The sequence below is a fragment of the Numida meleagris genome, chromosome 19, assembly GCF_002078875.1.
Source record: "Numida meleagris isolate 19003 breed g44 Domestic line chromosome 19, NumMel1.0, whole genome shotgun sequence".
NCBI lineage: Eukaryota > Metazoa > Chordata > Aves > Galliformes > Numididae > Numida > Numida meleagris.
Genome location: NC_034427.1, coordinates 6,876,639 through 6,898,301, shown reverse-complemented (window position 1 = coordinate 6,898,301; position 21,663 = coordinate 6,876,639). Strand labels below are relative to the sequence as shown.

Here is a 21,663-nt window from a genome sequence, read left to right as displayed (position 1 = left end):
AAAGGTTATTGATTTTGTTAAGGTACTGGCTATACTGTAGACTATGAGTAAAACAAAAAACAGAACAAAAAAACCCTTCTGTATTTCCTAAGTATTTTCCTAAATAAAGAATCCAGAGATTTTCTGCACCTGCTTAATCTAGACTCAGTCCCAGAATCGCAATGAACTGGAAGCCCCTAACAGCATGTGTTCGACAGTAATGGAAATAAGACACATTTTTCACTTACACAATAATTCCAAACATAATTAACCATTTTAAAGTATATTCCCGCATAGCAGGATTCCTATGAAGAATGTCACCAGGTGGACAGGGCAACTGGGCCAGGCTTGGCAGAGCTCCACCAGCTTTGATGTTTGGCAATACGGATTGCACAGGCTGGAAATCGGGATGTAGCTCCACTCTACCAGGTTTAGCGCACACAAATAATCCCACAGCCTCTCCTATGGGAGAAGAAACTCAAGGAGTGCTTCTGTGTTTGTTTGTTCCCCAGGCCATCATCCATGAATACCTTCTTCTATAGATCAAAGGTAATAGGAGAGACAAGTAGCCCGTTAAGATATTTTCGAGTGCGTATCTCTATGTACTATTACTGCTTTATTGCCAAAATATAGCTCAGATAAATGTGAGCCTCCTTATGGCAGAACACTCTGAAATGCATTTCTGATGCCGATTATAAATGGTAAAGATCATTTATATAAAAAAGTTCTTATCAAAAACATACCCAATCTTTATCATGATAAAAAAACATTATGATTTCCAGCCTAGTATTACTTTTATGATTCTGTTCCATTTTTCTTAATAGAAACTTGAATAAAAATAGTTCTGTCCAGACCTCGCTATTTTCTTTCTTTTACTGTAACCATTAAATCAGCTTTCATTTCATTACTCTAATTGAGCTGGGGAGCAGCGACTGCCACCTTAAGGCCCATAAACTAACTTAAAATGCTGCTGGCTCACTCCACCTTAAAACATATTGCAGCACTTAGAATCAGCACAGCAGGTCAAGCTATACAACAGCACTGTTGTGATCAGAGGATTTTTTGGCAGTTAAATGAGGAGAAAGACTGAGGCGATGTGAAAAAAAGTAACATTTCCCTTGCTTAGAAGATACACAGCAGTTGACATAACCATTTTTTATTTGTACCTTAAGTGTCTCCAGAGCATTCGTACCTATGTGGAGATTTCTCTCATAAGGAGCATTTCTCCACATAGCACACAAGCGTCTAATTCACTAGGATGATTTTTACCATGGGGATTATACATGTAAAGAGCCACCTTTTGCTGGGCCGTGAGGGAAAGTCCATAACGATGATATATACGTCTGTCTGAGCTACTTGTGTGGGTCCCTTCTCCTGTTGTTTCAATCCAGCAATCTATCTATTCTAAGCCTCCCTGTAAATGGTGTGTTACCTCCATTTTACTGGTGTGGAACTGAGAGAGACAAAAAATAAGGAACTACATAATATTACATACTGGTAGAAAGGATTTAAATTCAGGTCTCCTAAGTCCTAGGTGAATACTGTTATATCTGCCTTTTTCTTTGTCACTGTATATTAACAGACTTACTTATATGTCTACATCACCTACAGCACTGTTTCTAGAAGACTTTTCTCTGGCTAAAGGAATTGAGCTCTTGTAAACAAGATAATAAGGAAAATATTCTACTTTGACAAACATGGAACAGATCTTCATTAGGAAAAAGCATAGTTACATCCTTAAGTCTTCTCGTAACATTCAATAAAGGGGCAAAAACAATAATTATAGTCTTTAACTTCTACGGAAAGACCAGAATCACGTCCTACCTACCTGACATGTGTTACATTGAAGTCTCTGCCTATACTGCTTCTGGAACCTGGGGCGCAGTCCTGTTCAGACCAAAGGTAAGGAAGCTGAGGAATACAGGAGGGAGACAAATCTCAGAAGGAAACCAGGATGTGTGTGATCTACAAGGCCTAAGGGAGTTTGGTACAAACAACTGATAAATGTCTGCTACTTGACAGTATGCTTTTAAGGTAAGAGTAGGATACTTTCCTTTGTCTTGCAGCAAATCAACTAACTGGGAAATAACCACCTTTCCTTGAAAGGCACCAGTTAAGCAGCTGCTCATGTCACCAGCTAAACAGATGCTATTTGTATCTTAAAGTCAAGGATAGGGATAAAGGATGGATCAGTCACTGGCCTGAACCTTTACAATATTTGGATCCATTCCATTTAAAATGCTGTTTCATATGTGAAAGGGAAGAGATGCATCAGTGGATCTTAACTAAAAAAATATTTCTACTTTGGGCATGTGTTATAGTATAACACCTGTACAAGTACTTACATAAACATATATGTCCCTAAATGCACTCATCCACCAAACATATATATATAAAAGGAGAAATTCTGAGTACTCAAACTTCTGTTCAAATCTGCATTCAAGCAAGGCAAAATTTTAAAATCTTCTCAGATCTTTCTTTTGCAGATATTTTTAAACATTTTTTTTTCTTTCAAACAAATCAGCATATTTTAAAAATTCTTCAATTTGAAGTGTCATTGATGAAATACTCCAGGCTCGGGAACTTCATTATATGACTAGAATGACTTAAATGTTAGCTTAGACATCCCAAAATGACAGTTTTCAGAAAACCCTGGTGTTGTTTTCATAATGTAAATCAAATGATTGAATGGCATATGGTTATCCTGTTGTTATGACATAGCATGTGTATCTTTCTTTTCTCAGCATCAATAAAATTAGAACTTGGAAAAGGCAGTAATTTAATTTGGAACTTGGAAAAAAAAAAGCACTAATTTAAACAAATCATACATTGAATGTATGGGTGTATATGCATAAGCCTGATACATCTTACAGCTGACTAAACTTTAACCTGTTTCAGAGCTAAAGAGGAAATAGTTCATCAGGGACCCAGGCTTATTGCACCAGCCAGCCTGCTAAACACTCCAAGCATCAGGTCAGAGCCTTCGCTGTCTATTCAGTGCAGTAAGAGGCTGCCTTCCAGAACACAACAGATATTTATGTGAATTCCTGATTATTAGTGGCCTGATTCTCAACTGTTCTTTTTTTATTGACAGTGAACATTTATCTGCAGCAGTGAGTAATGTGGTGAAAATACATTGTCTAAAATTTTACTGTCTTCCCTCCCTCAAATATTATTGATCCTAATTTCACATCTCTTGATGAATATTTATCATAGAATCATGGAATCACCAAGGTTGGAAAAGACCTACAAGATCAGCAAGTCCAACCATCCCAGTAGTTCTCACTAAACCATGTCCCTCAACACAACATCTAAATGTTCCTTGAACACCTCCAGGGTCAGTGACTCCACCACCTCACTGGGCAGCCCATTCCAGTGCCTGACCACTCTTTCAGAAAAGCAGTATTTCCTAATGTCCAGCCTGAATCTCCCCTGACACAACTTGAGGCCATTCCCTCTCATTCTGTCACTAGCCACAAGAGAGAAGAGGCTGACCCCCAGCTCACTACAACCTCCCTTCAGGTAGTTATAGAGAGGGATAAGGTCTCCCCCAAGCCTCCTCTTCTCCAGACTGAACAATACCAACTCCCTCAGCCTCTCCTCATAAGGCCTGTGCTCCTGACCCCTCAGAGCTTCATTGCCCTCCTCTGAACACGCTCCAGGGCCTCAATGTCTTTCTTGCAGTGAGGGGCCCAAAACTGGATACAGTACTCAGGGTGTGGCCTCACCAGTGCTGAGTACAGAGGGACAATGACTTCCCTGCTCCTACTGGCAACACTATTTCTGATACAAGCCAGGATGCCATTGGCCTTCTTGGCCACCTGGGCACACTGCTGGCTCATGGTCAGCCAAGCATCGACCAATACCCTCAGGTCTGTTTCCTCTACACAGTCTTCCAGCCACTCTGCCCCAAGCCTGTAGCGTTGCCTGGGGTTGTTGCGGCCAAAGTGCAGGACCCGGCACTTGGTCTTGTTGAACTTCATCCCATTATTTAATTCTACAGAGTGCAACAGCTCAAGCAGTGGAGATGCTAACCATTTGCCTGAAGATAAGACACTCCACAAGTGTTTCAGGCGCAGAGGTTCAAGATGCCACTACAGCTCTTCCATATCTACATGACTGCTGTGATCTTGCTAGCCTGCAGTGAGGTATGGGCATTTTCTCCCTTCTGTTCAACGTGACTTGTGTATTCTCAATACATGCAATTTAAACAGGGATTCTCCAGCAATATAAACTGCACATCGTTAATTTTGACCATCTTCCTCTAGATTTTTTCTCTGAGGAGATCTGTATCAGAACATAGATACCTAATTCACAAGAATTCTTTTTTTATATAATATGGATTACACATGGTAAAATGTGTAATGTAAAATCTTAGGCACTTTGTGATGCCCTGGAGGAATCACAGCGTGGGGAAGAGTGGTCATTCTAAAAGTGGTTTTGGAACCTAAGAGAAAAATGTAGTTGCTGAAAAGTCAGATGAACCTCCTGAGCATCAAGGCTTTTAGTCCATGTTCGGACAGAACTGGCAATCATCTCACTAACTGGCTTGTGGTTTCTGGGATGCAGTCACTTTTTTGTACATATTGGGAGCTTGCTTCTAAACTCAACTTTGTAAACCAAGTCTCTAGCATGTTTAGAATTGCAGATGTGTGTTCTGAGAATTTGCAGTGTTTGCCAGAAAGACACTATATGATATTAGCACAGTTGGTTCTGAATTTTAAACCTAAATCTGATGTGCTATGACTCACAGCCTCAGGAAAGAATTAGATGAATAGCTCATAAGGGGAGAGACACTGCCTGAATATCTTTATAGAGGAGATATGCTGAATAATAACTATTATTTCCGTACCACGAGCTACCATTCTATTTAGGATACAGTGTGCTGCTATAGAGGCAGAGTGCCATACAGACAGACACATCTGAATTATCTTTAACATACTTAGAATACTAGAAATCATGAAACTGCAACAGCACAGTCCTATAACTGATGACTTGTTCTCTAAGTTCACATTCAGAATGTCTCCCAAAAATCCTTGGATTGTCCATTCTGAAAACCATGTTGTCACAGCAACTCCAGAGCTAAGAGGAAAAAGCTAGCCAAGGTATCCCTACTCAAGGTGTAATCACACCTCGCATTGAAGTATGGGCATAATCTCAAATTAGGTATGATACAGCGAAGCAGTATTTGTAATATAGAGAGGATCTGACACACTGTCACAAGCTAGTAGTACTTTCATTTTGGGAAGTCTTAATTTACATGTAGGTTTTGAATTTAAATGTGCATTTTTTCTTGCAGTGAACATCCCCCACATTCTTTAAAAATGATGCATACAAAGTGAATCTGGCCCCATGTAGTTCTGTAAGGAATTTCTGTAAATAGAATATTCAGTATGTGTGGTTCTGAAGAGCCTGTGTCATCTCACAGGATATGGCTATTGTAAATCTAAAACAACCTCATTTTCAGGGTTGGCGGATTTCATCATGTAAGGCTTGCATTCAATATTGCTCTCCGTCCTAGGGCTCAAAAGCACAATAGTTGGCTTCAAGAAATTTAAGTAAACTGTTCAAGGGAATTATAACACAGAACCAACAACAGCTTCAGGCACCGAATGCCTTGCAGTCCTATGCTACTCAATCTGCTCCAAGCATCACCATTATAATTCTTTTTGAAAGACCCAATAAATGTTTGTATAAGCTGATTATTAATCACAAGCCTTTTAATGATTTACAAGAGGACGTTACTTTGCATGGTGTGGAAGAGCATTTTTATTTGGCTAACTTTACTATCTAACTAGCCTCACATCTGGAACACCATGATTTATAGCACATCCTTAGCCTTAGTACCATGAATGTTTTAAGAAAGTAATACGGGAACAGTTCAATTCATAATTTCTAGGAGAAACCCATATAAGTCACTTGGACATTGGTTGCGTCTCTGACTTATCTTGCATTTTGGGTTTCCTTCTGCAGTGAGAGCTCTCATGATATTATTCTCAAATACTCTGAAATTCAGCAGTAAGATGTAACAGAGACTGTCAGTATCCAAATAACAACTTATTTGCTATATTTATTACTATAGCATTTTACTTACTTGCCTTTTAATTTCCCATCACAATTTTTACAAAAAGACAGGAAGCTGTAGTAGAAAAAAGTGTGTTTCAATAAATACTTAGTACTCTTTCTGGCACCGTTCTTTTGCATCCCTGGTAACATGTCAAGACAATGCCCAAGACGAGTTTGTGTGCTAATGCTTGCAGATTTGGCTTGTGAAAATGGCTCCATAAATAGAATTTATCCTTTAAACATCAGTCTCTCTCCCTCCCTGCTGTGTTGCATGTTTCATTTTTCACAAGGTGAAAAGAGAACCTACTGATGATAATGGCCTTTTGCTCCTCCAGAAAAGGAAACTCTTAAGTCCCTCCAGCAAAATATGTCCCTGCTTAACAAGCAACTGAATAAGCGTGAACTCCATGGGGCTTTGCTTAATGGGCCAAGCAAGTGCGTACTTCTGTTCTACCAAAGCTGAAGAAACCATGAATGCTAACTTAGGAATATTCCTTTTTCCTGAAGAACAGCCCTATAAATATTCAAAGAAATGAATTCAGCTGAAAAAAAAATACACCAGAAAAAATATCTCCAAGTTTCAGATATTTTTCTCTCCCATATTCTTATGCTTTTAAAAATATCGTATGCATACACTAAAGCGATCACTATCCAGATTTATTTTTTATTTCCCTTTTTTCTCCACTTTTGAAGCTGGAATTTTCAGTCATTCATAAATTCTTGCAAATGCATAGAATGGACAATGGAAAAACAAAAATATGGAAGCTGGAAGGAAGAAAGCACCAGGAAATAAATGCCTGCATCTAAAGACCAAAGGGTGAATAAAATATACATCATAAGTAACTTCTAAGTAAGGCCTTAGTAACTAAGTAAGCTAAAAATACTTTGGTACACAGATTATTTTTCACCAAAGGTGAAAAGATATATATATATATATTTTATATCAGAAAGTGCATAGGAGTGGAAAGACTTGACTGAGCCAACTAATAAAGCACGCCTTGCAGGCTTTGCCAGACCTATATAAACTATGGCAAAGCCTTCATGACTCAAATACCAAATTTTAAAGAACTTTTTTTCCTTCTGTGCCGTTCATCTAAACAAAATGATTAGTAACATCTGCAAAGACACTTGTTGTTTTTCTTTACAGCCATCCTTAAGATCTCCAGTGCTGTAATGGAGATACAAAAACAATGACAGCTTGATTTGGACAGCTGAACATTGACAATGCTATATTGCATCTTAAGAAATATCGTCTCTTGGGTTATTCCATCTCATTCATAAGCATCTGTGGTCTTTTCCTTCTCCTGAGAATGGAAGGATGGGAGAAGAAACTAAAATGTTTGACTGCAGCTCTTAGGTAAGTTGATAAAAGTACGAAACAGCAGCAGCAACACCTCAGGACTCTCATCTCTTACTATCGGAGATAGTATATATGTAATTTCTCAGTGTGGATGGCAAACCTGAGAGCACATACAACAGTCATGTTCTACAATGGGTGCCAAATGTCAGTGTTAGAAAAGATTTCCTTTCTGCGTAATTTGTGTTGTTATTCTGAGGCTCATACCAGAAGTTGCAGTGTCCAGAGAATACACAATGTGGAGTAATATAGCAGAGAGCTCTCCAGAGAAGTGTGAATTTAGGACTGAGGGGAAAACATTAACCTAAACATTTCTACGGGAAAAAATTAAAGGTGATAAAGTGGTAACAAGATTAATTTGGATAGAACTAATTATTCATATTTGGGGATGTAAGCAAGGGCTTGCTTTGGCAGTGAATGCACTTACTGAAGTCAAGAAAGAGTAATAAGCCCAAATGTGCTTGCTTAGGGGAAAGATTTTCAAAATTCAACATAGGGAAATAATTGTACTTCAGATGAAATTAGAATGGAAAAATGGCACCAAGTCACTTTGAGTCACAGTATAAAAATACAGATTCTACTTCACCCATGACATACATTGTTAACTAAGCCTCCTATCTTCTGATCAGTCCCTCTTGATCACAAAGACATTTATTTTCTAGTCATAAATGACTGGATTCAATTAAAATATATGCTCACCTATCAATAAATTCAAATAGAAACTCTCTTGACATTCAAAACCAAATATTTAAAACGATCAGTTACTCGTAGAGGCTGCTATATGTAAAACTACTCATACATATGAACAGAATATATTCTGCTATGGAGAATGAAGTAAAAATGGGCAGCATCTATTACTCTGCTGGAATTTGAAGTAAAAGAAAAGTGACAGGCCTTTCAAAGGTCTAAAGATTTTGTTTTGCTTTCAGCAGCAACTCTTACAAGAGTGCAAAACATATATATATACCAAGTTATGATCATGGAATCATCATGACTTAAGGTAATGGGACTCTGCATCTACACACAAAAGTTGTATTGATTGAATTTATTTGCTTTAACTGCCACTTCATTCAGCTCAATGAAGCTCTGCTGACATCTCAACCTAATTTTGCTTATTTAAGTCAAAATGGTACATTTAAATATATGTGTTACTAGTTCCAAACTGACTTATAGCTTATTCTGTATTGCTAAAAATAAAGATATCTGTTGGTATATGTACTCTTAATAAAATATTTCTTTATTAATTTGATCTTGAAGTTGTACTAAAACACTTTAATATTAACATTTTATAATTTCTAGGACGCACAAAAACACTGTATCTATAGTATGGATTCCCAAGGGGAGACTCCTCTGTAATAGAATTTACTCACTGCAACTTCAATCATGGAATCATTAAAGCTGTAAAAGATCTCTAAGATCGTCAAGTCCAACCGTCCACCTGCCGCCCATGAATCGATACTTACCTTTCAGATACCTTCACTATCCTTCAGCTGTTAAGGCCCAATGCCCATGGTGTGCTAATGCTTTTTTTGAGGCATGATCTATTCACCGTACTTTTGCAAAGAGCAAGAAATGCTCTTACTCACTCTTCATCTTCCTTTCAACAGCAGTGGGCATAGTGAGGGATGTGCCAATGGATGCTGGCTCCTCATAGGAAACTTTCCTCCTCAAACAGTATCAACTCCTAGAGAGAAGAGTAGCCATTCCCTTGTTAATAATAAGTGCTAAAAGGTACAGAACAGTCTTGACAAAGAGTGTGTTGGTAAACTGAGTGGAGTTTGTTGTTGCTAGATTTTCTATTCATAAATGTATTTTAGCCTATTCTCCCTCCTCTCTCCCTTACCAAAAAAAATGCCAAAAAAATAATAAAAAAAAATAACCATTCAACCAAAAGGATCACATTCCTCTGTTTTTATTTAGTTTTTCATTTAATAAGATTGTTCTTTATTATCTTCATTCTTCTATTGATCTGCAGGGAGGGAAGGCACAGAGGGAAAGTGACAAATAGGCTGCATTTGTCCCATCCCTTCTGTCATTTGTTTCATGGGTAAGTGAGTAGAAATGAAGACAGCATGTTCCACACTGAATATTGTGAGCATAGAATATGGCCTCTAGCTAAAACACAAATAATTTCTATGCATGATGAATCCTTTCAATAACAAGAGACCTGCTAATGTGGGATCAAATCACAGTCATTAGCTCTTGGCACTGTTCTTAAAGAAATGATATAGAAATCTGAACATCCAGCCGTAGTCAAATATCACACGAACTAGCCAGTATTTACACTGGCAATTTACTTTTCTCACCAATGTGCTTGTATAATTAGAAAAAGCAACAACAACAACAACAAAAAACAACACCAACATCCAACAGGGTATAATCCTTTAAAAGCAATAGCCTGCTTAAGAAAATGATGTATCATTCTGAAACACGGGCTGCATAATAATTCTATTGATGGATGAATTAACCCTGGGATTATATCACGACTGCTAGCCCTGTGCAATAAGTGATTTTCTATGGCAAGCAACGTGATTTTGAAATAAACCATGCCTTCTTTTCCTTTTTCTTTTCTTTTTTAAGATTTGATCCTAAAGTATTAGGATCAATGTAATGTATTATACCAATAAGTATCACACACACTACTGAAAGGGGTCGTCCTCCCAGTTAAAGAAATAGATTCAAATTTGTTTGAATCTTCTTGCAAATTCTTCTTGTAGCATTCTTACCTTTAAAGCAGAAAAACCATGCCTACATAGACAAAGTCCCTTACACTAGTTTAATTGCGTGACTTCAACTACAATATTCATGAATTGACAGAATCAAGACCAGAAATACTCAGTTTTCAATGGAGGGGACCAAGAACTTTTCATCTACGGTCTTATCTTATTTTGTCTTTATAGTATGTCTTACACAAAACTGTTACAGGTAACTACAGAAAAGTGTATTATTTAGAAGTCCACCAGCAGTAGACTTGGTAACCTCAAAGCAAGAGGAAAGGACACCTTCTAGGAGAAATCCTGCTGTGAACCAAGTTCCAAATGTACAAAATTGTCTCATCACCAAAGCTTCTTTGAACTCACTGCAGAACCGGCACTATACACCAGCTATTCCAGTGCTTCTTATTTTCAGTCAACAGTGCCTTTTGAAACCATGGTAGTCATGGAGGGAGTCACACTAGCTGCGGCAAAAACACTTTCAAACTGAGTTCGGGCTCTTTGATTGTGATCCAGAAGCTTTACATGGTCATTTAGAAAGGCTTCTCTTTGCATAAAGCTCTTTTTTCCTTTTATTTTTAATTTTTAAATAAAAGTAGTAGTTATTTTCCTAGTTTAGTTTATTACTCTATTATTCAAAATTTTATCTATTGAAAATTTGTGTTGTTAATAACCTGCAAAGTGTGAATTATATGTATGATATATTCTCTTATCAACTAGTTTTCTTCATACATGGTATTTTATTTTCAATGAGTATTTTCTTTCTGGATTTTTTTTAAATTTTACCTGCACTTTCTTTCAGTAACTGCACCTCCATAGAGCCATTTTATATTTTATTCTTAAAGGATTTTTTCCATAAGAAGAAAACTAGTAATTAATAAACAGTTCTACTAAGAATCTGCTTTTGTATTCCATGTTACAGTTCTTGAGAGAACAGTGTATGATAAAATAGGTATATTTATTTTATAAATTAGGCTCCATAACAATTTAAAGTTCAGCTTATGTCAGTTAAGATAAAGGATGTTTCTCATGTGAGCATATATTCATTTTTTGCCGGTAAATGCACTAGAATGACTACTGCTTTCATAAATTGACACATTTCTATTGTATTTGCTAGATTTGTATATTTGTATATAGATTTGTATAGATTTGTATATTTGAGACTGTGGGGAAAAATGCTGATTAATAAATTCTTTAACTACAAGCTGAATAATAAGCATGTGGCCATGCTGCCCATAATATACGTTGTGAACCCACTGATAAAAGGATGGCATGATTGTCAGCTGATAACATGCCCTGCTCCCTGAAACACATATAAATGCAGCCCAGACTGTAGTAAACTGAACAGAAAAAATTAAGTCTAATAACTTTTTAAATGTGAACCAGTATATGCTTGTTTTGGAAACAACATTTATTATTTATTTATGTATAATAATAATAATAATATTGTATAATATTACTAATATTATATAATGCACTATTATTATATTATATTATTATAATACTGTATTTATTATTTATTTATTTATTATTATTTATGATGATACCATATGATCTTTTGTAGCAGAGGAGACCTACTCTGTTCCTACTTCTTTTGTTTCAGATAGTTGATTGCTAGTTTGCACCTAATAAGAGGCGTTTGAAAAATGCAGCTGCTTCTTTACTAAGAAACAGTTTATTTTTCTGGAAAACACCCTGATGATCACTGGATCTAGCTCTCTTCTGTTGCAAGCTATCACACTGTGCATATTTCCTCCTAAAAACTAGTACTAACATGCAATTATGTCATATGAAGATCAAAATTAGAACAATAGTTCCCTCTTCTAGTTCATTTAATTGTCTCATCCAGAAGAAAAATTACAGCAAAAGGTAAATCTCAATTTATGTACCACAATTTCCTAGTAAGCCATTTGGCTGAATTAAGCTCATCTTTCCTTTTTTTGTAAAAACTCATGTCATGACATTAAAGGTCATGTTCTCTCATTTCTGTCACTTTAAATTATACCATCAACATCATGAAGAGATTCAACAGAGAATTTCATAAATGCTACAGAATTATTAAAATAATGTTAGGTGGCTGCTTTTCATATATTCATGCAGTTCCATTTATGATTTCAGCTAGTATTTTATATTCTTAACAGAAGAAAACAGGTGGCTTGAATATAATGGGAAATAAGTGGAGGATGCAAGTCTTGGGAGGAGTAGGAACTTAAATTCTAATCATGCCATACCTATAATCATAGCAATAGCACCATACATGCATTCATTAAGAAACATTCAGTCACCCTCTTTGCAATCAAGTTTGAAATGATTTAGCTCAACACTCTATACCCAAAAGCATACATCTGTACTAAAGTAAGAAATAAATAATTTAAAGGTATAAATGTTTATTGAAAACATTTGCATCTGACTCAATCAACTGCTTACTTGTATACTTTTCAGTATATTGTATTATTTTACTCTTTACTTCCATGTTGTTATTTAGCTGTTAATTGAGAAACTTAGGTTTCATTTTTCAAACAAAGCGCCTTTCTGCTTCCCTACCTTCTGGCACAAAGTCTCAAGCTAGTTGCCAGAAGATGACTTGGAGTTCCCCACTGGTAACACAAATTGAAGATGTAATGCAACTGTATGCACACCATTTATGTTAATAATTGTGAAAAAACAACTTGGAGAATTAACTGCCACACAACAGCATTATGTGTGCTTCCCTTGGCTGAGAAAGCAGCAAGTACTGAAGGAGAAGAAAATAAAATATGATGTTTTGTGTGTTTTCAGGCTAAGAAATGACTCTTCCTCACAGGTTTAGTAAGTATGGTTTCAGAGATGCCTATTTTGTACTTTCTCTTCCTTAATTGATATTTCTATTTTTACATTAAAATTCTGTATCTATCATTACATGTTAAAGGCAGCAGACACAAAGTCATTCAAAGAACAACTGAGCAGCTGGATATTTATTATGACTGGTTAGCAGCGAAGCATGCATAGGATTGCATAGATCTTTTATTAAAATCCAAGAATCAAAGAGCACAACTAAAGTTCACATGACATTGGAAACATCTATCTGCAACAGCCTCGTCAAAGCAAGCCCAACTCATCCTGCAGAGATGGTGCGTACGTCAATCAGACCTGCTCTGTATTTGCTTTTAGTTTTGATGATCAATTGACTTCCCAAGTCGTTATGAAAGTGCAATATTGGTTTCTATGCTTATTATATGATATCTCAGAACTAGAACCTATTTTGTTAAAAAAAATGTGCAAACATATAGTAAAAGTTAGTCTTTACACTATTGAGTGTCTTACAGAATCATAAAAGGGTTTGAGTCGGAAAGGACCTGAAAAACCACTTAGTTCTACACCACCTACCATGGGCAGGAACACCTCCCACTGGGATCAGCTTGCTCAAAGCCCCACTCGACCTGGCCTTGAACGCTTCCAGAGATGGATGATTAAATCTATTTTTTCCCTCTAAACCATTATACCATATCATGAACATATTGTGTATATGCATACTACTTCCATTCTACACACGGATAGGTAAAATAGGAAAAGAGAGTAGTAAACAGGGTAAGATCAGTATAATTCTGTTTGTGAATGTGGAAACACAGAGAGAGTAAATGGCTTAGTTTAAGGACACGCACAAACAAAATAAGAGGCAAGGCTAGAAAAGGAACTTAATTTCCTGAGTATGACCCTAGTACCTTGACTACAAAACCAACCATCCTTTCAGCCTACCTGCTTTTATTTAGACTAATCTGTTGAACATCTAATCAAAGAAAAGCTATAATAAATGTGCTTCACAGAAGCTATTGAGTAAGAAAAACGGGGAAAAAAAAGGCCTCCAAGATGAGTTACAGAGTTAACCGTGTGTAAAATTAAATGTTTTAAATCTTTTAGTTGCTTAAATAATATTAAATATACATACAAGGTTGCAGGGAATAGGAATATCAAGGGAGAAATAGTGCTGGAGTTAGAAAGGAAACAAAAAAAGAACTGACTGTAGATCATGGCAGTGAAAAGAGGGATGCAAGAAGGGGAAGGGGAAAGGGAAGGCTGGGGAGGCAGCCTTTCCCCCCTCTCTCCCCCATCCCACTGAGTGGGGGGAGCAAATGAAAGGCTGTGCAGTGTTTAGCTGTATGCTGGCTTAAACCACAACATGTTCAAACCTTAAGGCAAATCTTAACTTCCTCCCTTTGCAGCTAACCACTCCAGCATTATGTGGAAAATGGGTTTTCCTCAAACACCTAAAGTAGATGAAGACAAGTGAGTCAGAGCTTAGGAACTACACCTTCACAAAACCAAGCCTATGTTCAGCACTAAACAAACAGGAATTCCAACTCTGTAACCCGTTGAGCTGAAGTTGCAGGGTGCATTGTTATTCAATGTATCAGTGACAGTTGTTGGAAGAATTACAATTGCTGGTCAAAATCTTTATAGTCATTTTTTGTTTTCCTGATTCTCACAGTCAGGGTTTCACTGCTGAATTTATTAGATGTTGAATAATTTCTTGTTACTGCAGGGGAAGTACATAAACCTGATTTTCAGAATCACTGTCAGCTTTCATTTTTTTCAATCCTTACTTGTTAAAACTGTTACAGAGGACAACATTTCTTCCTCTGACCTCACACCCAGCAGCTTGGCATACAGAAGTTTGATTCAGTAATCAAATATGCCAAAAAGGAAATTCACAGCAGTGAATTTTGCTGCATTTGTTCTAAATTGCATTCTTGGCTACCTCTGAGCAGCCAACTTCAAATTTAATTTTCTGAAGAACAGACTGGAAGAGCTTCATAGGATTAATATTTCATTAATATTTTGTGAGCGAAATATTATAGAAGGGATGCTTTAATTTCTGCCCTTATTAAAAAGGCAGTTATATTTTTTAAGTGTAAATTAAAATTTCATTGTTTTGCATTCAGAATATGTCCGAGACCATCATTCTTGAGTAGTATCTCCTATACTTTTTTGTTCACTCTGTCATCTCAAAGTCACATAGTTGAACCATTGTGAGTTGACATTTAGGTTATAAACTGCATGAGAAGGAAAGAAAACAGATATTATCCTACCTGGGAAGAAATGACAATTAAAATAGAAAATCTGTTATCTGTCTACCCGGTAATTTCAGGTGGCATCACTACAGAAAACTATGAATAAACAAAGCAGAAGGCCCTTCTTCATCTCCTAGCGAAGTCACAACCCCAGAAAACAGAAGTCAGATCCTACAAACGCTTTTGTATATGAGTAACCTTTATCCATGCAAATCTTGTTAATAAAGTCAATATTTCAATTATAAAGCCAGTGACTATTCACTCATAAAGCTTAACTGTACTTAACCCACTAAAAAATTAGAAAGATATAGAACAGTCAAGTTGTATGTATTGTAGGCTTATGTCACAAGATCTTTTGAATTAATTAGCTCAGCAATAAGGCTTCCAGTGCACGCTAATCACTCATTCAATGCATTTTTTATACTTACTGAAAGAATGCAAACATGTACATTTTTACTTCGTTGTTAAAGGAACATATATATTACAAGTGTGCTATATATGGTTTGAGAATTGAAGAAATAAACAGAAGTAGTTCATTAGACCATCATATTCTGCAGGAAATCTTACTCAATGAAAAGAAAAATACTCTGAATAATTTATACTAAAATTTGCTTAATTTACAACCTTCTGCTCTCCCCTATCACTAAAGAAGACTGTACAGGAATGAATCCTCACAATAAAATCTACTTTTAACAAAAGAGAAGTTACTAAGCTTCGAAAGCTGGCCAGGTCAACTTAAGTAACTCTGATAACTAGGTACCTAATCCAAGTGCCTTCAAAAAGAAAACAAAGACAGAGGTCTTACAATAGCCATTTTTACTATACAGACTCACTATTCCTATCCGCATTATCAGTACCGCTGTAATAGATCTGGGCCCCATTGTGTTGAGTGCCATGTGAATACATAACAAAGAAACTCCCAGGCCGAGGAGCTTCCAATCAAAGTACAAAACAGAAAAAAAGTCAGATACAAATGAACAGCAGAGTACAAGGAAACAAGGCCATGGCATTAGTGAGGGCAGAAGACTCAGCACTGCAGCAGCCTTGCTATTGTTGTATTTCTTGTAGCAAAGGAGAGTTTGAAAGTGAGGAGAGGAGAAGAGGAATGCATCTTTCTAGATGTTTACGGGGAGCCTTTGTCGAACACAAGAGCAGCATAGAAGAAAGCCCAGAGTAAATCCTGCTTTGGTACTTCACATTGATCTGTCGATGCTGGCATCACTGGCCACTGTCCGAAATTTCTTATTTGAAAATTTCCACTAGTTATGAAGGCAAACACTTCGACTCTTACACACACAAAAACACCATTGTACAAACAAAGTTTGCCAGAATATGGAACAAAAGGCTGAACAAGACTCTTGGGTAATATAGCCTAACTTTTAGAACAGCCTTTTCATGGAATCTGGGAATAATTATTATAAATTTGGCTCCACTAGAGCAAAACAAAACCACAACAACAAGAAAAAAACAAACAAACAAACCAAGACACATACAACCCTAGGTAGGCTCCTAAAACCCAGCATTTTAGCAGAAGATATTCTTGAATATTCATTATCTTCCTGAATTAGAATGAGCATTTGGAATGAAAAATCAGGTGGTGTTAGAAACAGGGAAAACAGCCAAGCTTCCTCTGCATGAAACATATGTGCTAGATTTTTTTTGAAAAATGAGAAGAAAAAATTTCTTAGTTTACAGCACACAGGTAAGCTATTTACAAATACAAAGCTCACACTGAGATCTTTGCCTTTCCTGCCATCCATTCTTGGAGCTCAGCTGAGGCATTAATTATATAAATGACTCTGCTGCTAACAACCATGTGTGGTATGCAGGGTGCAGAGATCATCCTCTATTTGGCAAGTCAGGATTTTGGCCTTCAGGAAGCTTCTGGCTGCAGTCAGCTATTGATATCTGTTACTGTCGGATGTATAGAGCCACTGTTTATACTGTGTAAGCGTTAAATGAAGATATCTGCTCTTCATAGGTGTGAACAATACAGGCAATAGCCGTGAATGTAGGAAAATTTTTTGTTCTACTTGAAGAGGCAGCTTTCTGAAGGCATTCTGTAGCCTGAGAGCCTGGAAGGTCACTCCTCTTCAACAGAAGGCTCAAGGTACCAGTGTGGGTTTTTTTTAAACCTACCCTTGAAATGAAATTCTTAATCCTTTCTGATGACCAGCTTGGAAGGCCTGTTCATTAAATCACCTCTTCAAACACAAAGGTACAAAGAACAAAACTAAACCTGCTGAAGGGATGTTATGCAGTAGGTAGTATTGAAGAAGAGGCTGAGATACGAGACAACTAGGAATGACTTTCCTCAGCACATTTAGCTTGTACGCATTTCAGTGTCCAGGTGTGGCTTCTTTTAGACTGTCCTCTGCAAGGCTCTTCGTTTTATGGTGATGTTTTACTGAGTTTTTCCTCTGTAATTATGGAAAGACTCAAGACAAAGAAAGCCAAACAAGCTTTGGAAATATTTGTTGCAGACTAGTAATGTAAAGACAAAGCAGATCTAAAAAGGCCTCATCGCAAACCACACGGAACAGGGGGAAATTTCTCATTACTAGGGCAGGATCTGAATGATCCAAATAATATTTCAATGGCATATACCTAGGAGAGAGAAGAAAAATACAACTCCACCGAGAATTCAAGTGGCTCAGAACATTTTTGAGCTCTTTTACATGTAGGTAGCTTTCTCCTGCAGAAGTGGCTCATAGAAGCATTCTCTCTCCAGCCTGTTACTTTTACCTCGTGCAGTGACAAGTAGCAGTGTCAATACTTCCACGCATCTGAATGCTTGTGAGCATGTGCTTCATTTCTCTCAATTCCTTTGCTCCCTTAACATGGTGGAAAGAGGGATTGAACACAGCAATGTTCTATCTAAATTTCAATACATTCTCTTTCATCTTCAAAACTTCTAACATTTTGCACATTAGTGTGAACAAATGCATGTTTCTCCCTTATGTTTGACTTCCATCAAATAGCATAGCTTAAGTTTAGACTCACATGGAAAGAAGGTCATAGAAGATGGGAAAAAGAAGAGTTCATTTCAGTAGAAATTATGTAAGCTGTATATCAGTCAAAATTAGGTTTGCATATCTTCAATTGCTGCACAGAAGGACAGAATGGCTCATGGCAGAGAGCCCAAGAGTCAAGAAGCATAACCAATACAGGGAAATTGAGCACATATAGCTGCTGCCTTTTTTTTTTTTTTTTTTTTTGGTCAAATGAAAAGAAAGAAGAAAAACAAACAAAAAATGCCCCCACACAAGTAAAGATTTTTGTTTGTTTTTACAGTCTTTGAGATCTGTTTCTAAAATGCATATGCAAACAGTAGATATTATATTACATGGATACAGCAAGAGGCTTGTATTTGTTGTTAAGCTGATTTTTCAGAGGAAGATGCAGTTTCCAAATTTGAAATGTTTTTGATATCTTTGATACATACTACCACATTTTAAGAGCGCTGATGAATGAAACAAGAATCTCTGATTATCTATTCTGTATAAACCACATTGCTTATGTAAAGTAAGAGAGGAAGTGAGAAGAATCTGACCTTCTTTCTCTGAATTATAGGCACATAGGACTAAAGACATTCAGATACAGACTTCACATGCAGCAAGAGCACAACTCTTACACTGTGTAAGCTATTCCATGGTTTTACAAACACTGTAACTTTAAATGAAGGTACTTATGAGAGAGAAGACTAGCATTTTGTATTTATGAAATTAATTATGTTATGCATTACCCTTATTCCTATTGGAAGGCTGAGTTCTGGAATTGCCTATCTCCCTTCCTTGGGCATTCTGATTATCTGTAGGAAAATGGACCTGGGTGTTTTCAAAGAGATATGTTTAGGTTTTGCTAAAATACCATGACAACCTTCAGAATTATTCACTTTCAATTTTTGTCCAGAATAATCTGTAAAGAAACATCAAATATTTCATTCTCTTATTGCAGAAAATAAGAAGTGTTCCATTTCATGCTTAATTTATTTTGTAATTATAAATGTGTTGGTAAACAGTACCATAATGGGCTTTGCTTTATGCTTGTTTATGCTTTTGAACTATTTAAGTTTTAATATGTTTTTAATACAAACAACATGATAATAATTGTTCTTGGAAATGACTTGCTAGAGAGATTCATTCAAACATAATATTTTAGCATTCATCACATACACCTGCTAGTAAGAGATATTAAAGAAATAGAAAACTGAGTCTGGCAATTTTTACACTGCAGAATAGAAGAATAATTTTTAACTACAATTTAATATTCATTCTACATGAAAATAGTAAATTACCATTCTAGATGACAGATCACAAATATATGGTCTGATATTTTATTGGATGCTCTCTGATGTACTACCAAAAAAGCATTGTGTCTTTCTCCTGACATATAAATACACACTTGGGCTTTCTGTTGCTCTTTTTGTAGCTTCACAATCACTTAAGACAGCAAGGCCTGGTATTTAAACACTTTTATCAACAAACTGAAAGAGCATGAATTCATTAGTAGACAGTCCAAATGGTATTTTAGAAAATTCTCTTTCATTCCACTTGATGGTAGGAATATATTTTTCTTCTTAATATAGAAGTAAACACTGGGCATGCAACTATATTCCAGTTAATCATCAAAAGAGCATTCTTACTTATATATGCAAAATACATGTTTAAATAGAAACACATTTTGAAAAATAATCTCTCTTCTATGAATCTTAGCTTATGCCTGCGTTCGGTTTTTACCAAAGTATCATCATGTCCTCTAACACTTCTGGCACAGAGTGGCAACAGTGAAGCTAAACAAAGCGGTAATGGTTAACAGATTTGTCCCCAATCACCACTGATTTGGAGAACAGACAGGTATCAGAACTTCTTTACAAGCAGAAACAATACTTGCAAGAGATCAGGGAGTCCACAGATCAGGGACAAGTACTAGGAAAACCAGATGTTTGTGTGTGAAGTAAGTAGTTCAGTTTGCGTGGCCTGAGATAAAAAATTCTGCCAGTTTGGTAATTCATCTTGGATGAATAAGGAAGTTAAAGTAGCCAGCTCCTTCCCACCATTAAATAATTTATCAATATCACTGCACAACAGACTCCAGTGCTCTACCACTGCTGTATCTCAAGTAAAACAGAAAGCATACTATGCTCTATTTAAGCAGTGTTGTTGCAGTTTAACCAGAAAGGTGGGTGAGCACCACACAGTCATTTGCTCACTCCCCCACTTTCCAGTGTGTTGGGGGAAGAGAACTGGGAAAAAAAAACTGAAGAACTTGAGGGTTGAGATAAAACTATTTACTAAGATAGAGAAAAGGGTAACCGTTGTGACTACATATACATATATACATGAATGTATATAACAAGTGATGCACAAGCAATTGCTCACCACACAATTACTGATGCCCAGCTTGCCCCCTGAGTAACAAAAGACAGAAGTTGAACATCTGCCCCTTCAAAACTCCTTCCACATTATGCCATATGATACGGAATATCCCTTTGGCCAGTTTAAGTCAGCTGTCCTAATTCTGTTCCCTCTCAGCTCCTTGGGACCCTCACTGAGAATGGCTTTGGCTTTGTATAACACAGTTTAACAAAAACTATAAACATTGCTGTGTTATCAACATTGTTTTTTCCCCCAGAACCAAAATATAGCATCATACCAGACACTCCAAAGAAAACTATTCAATCCCAGCTGAAGCTAAGACCAGTGTAAAGTTCTATTACTCATTAAAATATTAATCTACTTACAATAATAGACAAAAACAATGTTTTGTGATTGAGAAAATGATTCATGAGCCCATTTTTTTGCACCAAATAATCTTACTATTTTGCCTGAGCACAAAATTTCGCCTTTTCCTGCACTTTCCAAAAAATTTTATCACTAACTCTATACATTTTTCTTTCTAAGAAGTGATTACTCATTAGTCATTACTGATTTTTCACCTAAGGACGAGGGGAATTATAATGTAGTCAGAAGCTAAATGACAATGAAAGAAATAGAATGGCAGGAAGAGGTTTCTGAAAGCACAACAGGCAACAAGTCAGTGTTGAAATTTAGTGACGGTTGGAGCTCCTCTTTGCTGCGTAATCCCAGCCTTCCATGAACTGCAGACAGAGCACTTCTAAAACAGCTGACAACATAAACTGCCTACAGGAATAACAAACACAAAGCAGTTATGCCTGTATGTATTTGTTTGCGTGTGTATATACAAACAAAAGCAATTAAAGTAAAAAGGCTGCTTGCTGTATAATTTGCAACAAATCATTTCACTAACTCCTTAAATGTTATTAAAAGGATACTGAATTATGCATTAATAAAATGTGCCACGAACACATGCATTTACACAGAGGAAGAATTTTACTAAGCACAAGGGGATCCTGATGCAGAACTAACAGCTTTTACTTTTGTAATTTTTTCTATTACTCTTTTCATAAAGATAAGATTTAAAAAAATCTAACAAAATTGTCGTTATCCTGCATAATTAGCATTGACAAGAACTTTCT

General features: G+C 36.5%; 1 long non-coding RNA gene across 1 annotated transcript; it reads right to left on the bottom strand.

Annotated features, from left to right (window-relative positions):
- On the bottom strand, window positions 312–9,087 carry LOC110408013. Its single transcript, XR_002444126.1, has 3 exons — window positions 8,866–9,087; window positions 1,808–1,890; window positions 312–515 (listed from the first exon to the last, which is right to left on the bottom strand). It is a non-coding gene; the product is annotated as an uncharacterized LOC110408013 (long non-coding RNA).